The following is a 2561-nucleotide window of genomic DNA, read 5'->3' on the forward strand; positions in this document are numbered from 1 at the left end:
CTGTTATGTCATTCAATAATTACCACTTTATACTAAAGCAACTGAACGGAATTCAATGTCAGGGGAAAGCTTGCGTTTTATCGTGAAAAATGAACAATTCTTTTGGGTTACTTGTTTACGATCATATTGTAATTTGTTTTTCATGGTTAAATTGTGTTCGGATTTAGATAACATTTTAAATGATGCGTCTTAGACCTTAGAAATAAAACACAATATACTTACTTGTCAAAAAATTAAATGTTTTACGGTATTACATAATAGTTATTTCATCTTCACATTGAGATATATGTCTGAGTTGATTACGGATTGATAAAATCACACTCAACGATTTACTGCGTTTTTCTGAATGTGCGTGTGCATTAACTTGATGTAAATATTTATAAAATATATATTTATATATATAATTGTAATACTAACATTAATACTAAGCTCTTAGTAAAGTTTATCGGATATGAATAAAGTTTAGTGTATAAATTGTTTTAACATGGATTACAACGCCCGCCTCGCTACTCCGCAAACATCGGCTATTAATTTTGGAAATATTAAGCCTTAACAATGTGAAAGCTTTGAAATAATATACTTACATATACTTCAAGACCATGTATATGAGTAATGGTTATAAAGAAGTTTCTATTTTTGACATTGAAAATTAAATTCTAAAATATTATAAACCACACAATCTTTTTAAATATAGTACGTACAAATGATTATTATTTTCTAGGATTGACAGATAAACAGTCATACAAACTTTTAAAACGAACTTAACGAGTTCCATATGTAACTTAGATGTAACTATTTTAGTAAACATTTTTATGCACACCCAAATTCTTTGTTTGTATGATAAAAAAAATATTTCTATAATAATATGTTTTAATAATTTAATATTCTTAGTTGGCCAGCTTCTATGCTTATAATAATTAACAACTAGTTGTGTCCATCCACGTTTAATACAAAAATTGCCAAACAATTTACCAGATTAGTGTAGGCAAGCTGTCAAACTCAAATACATTATCTGAATTTACATACCTATAAACTGCATACAGCCACGATATCATCGTTCTGCCACAGATTAAAAGACTAAAACTTAAGCTCAATTAATCATTAAAAAAGCAATGAGACCAAATCGTTTTGCATAAAGAATTGCGAGCAAATGCGGAAAATCTAAATAATAAATTGTCCATTGTTAGGTGGTCGGGGTGACCAAATATATTTATGTATGCAGACGACCTAATGAATTCTCCCGGGATAAGTGATTATGTTGAAACCGTTATAATATCGTCTTAATTTTTTTTTGAGTTTTTATAAGCTTTGTCAAACAACATTCATCATTCAATGTTGTCAAGGTATTTTGTCTATTGTTAAGCTCAACGCGTATATAATTTAGGATAACCTAATATTTATTTAGGTTGATTATAAATTTTGTTTCAATTTTATTTTATTTCTTGATATGATTTCTACAACTACCAACATTGAAATGATTTGACTTTTGTAAAAATCTCGATGTATTTATAATGAATTTCTTTCGCTAACCTGGTCCACCTTCTGTTTCACTATGGACAGCTTATGTAATTATAACATTATTGCTTTGTATGTTTAACGATCTGAATGAGCCAGTGTTATTGCAGGCATTAGGGACATAGTTTCACGATTAGTGGTGCATTAGCGATGTAAAGGATGATTAGTAAAATGTCTAAGGGTGATCACTTAACATCAGGTTGTCAAATTGCCAACATTACAAATAAAAAAAAACGAACAAAACATAAATTAATAAAATATTAGGCAAATAAAATATCTTACTCTTATATACATTTCTCAATTACAAACAATAAAAGTCAGAATGGTGTTGAGTTAAGCAACTTTTTTTATTAACGCCATCTAGCGACTGTGTCTCATAATATGACGCTATGAAGGAAGACTTCAAAAATGGTAATATGGTGGTATTACATAAATACATCCGTTGTCGTCAGATGGCTTTACAAGTATTTTAATTACAAAAAATATTATTTAGCTTATAATTATACAAATAATAATAATAATTTATACAAATACTCTGACATTTGATTTTATCATATAAATATATTTTCGGTTTTAGATGCCATTGGGAAAATAATAGATTGTAAAATTAGCATTTTTTTATTTATTACCTAATCAGACTAATAAAATGTTGATTTTAAATATTCATAAATGCATTATATTTTGACTTTTTACATGTAATATATTCGTACTTGTTATATGTGTGTGTAAGGTTGTGTTTATGTTGTACTTTGCACTTTTAATTTTAATTTTTATCTTTTATAGATTGGCAACAAAGTAATGTCACGCGGCTGTAAAAATATATTTTCACGAATTGTCCCAAGGTGACATATATCAATGATACACTTTTAATCGGCTCCAGCTCATTTGCGCAGCGTTACGTGTAATTTTATTTTCATGACACAATCTTTTACGCGTTTTATTGTAAATTGAATGCTCCGTTCATGATTTATCGACAATTTACAATCTGGCTAGATTTATTAGTCATAATATACTAACGTTCCTTACTAAATTATCCGGTAACATAT

The sequence above is a fragment of the Nymphalis io genome, chromosome 5, assembly GCF_905147045.1.
Source record: "Nymphalis io chromosome 5, ilAglIoxx1.1, whole genome shotgun sequence".
NCBI classification, from domain to species: domain Eukaryota; kingdom Metazoa; phylum Arthropoda; class Insecta; order Lepidoptera; family Nymphalidae; genus Nymphalis; species Nymphalis io.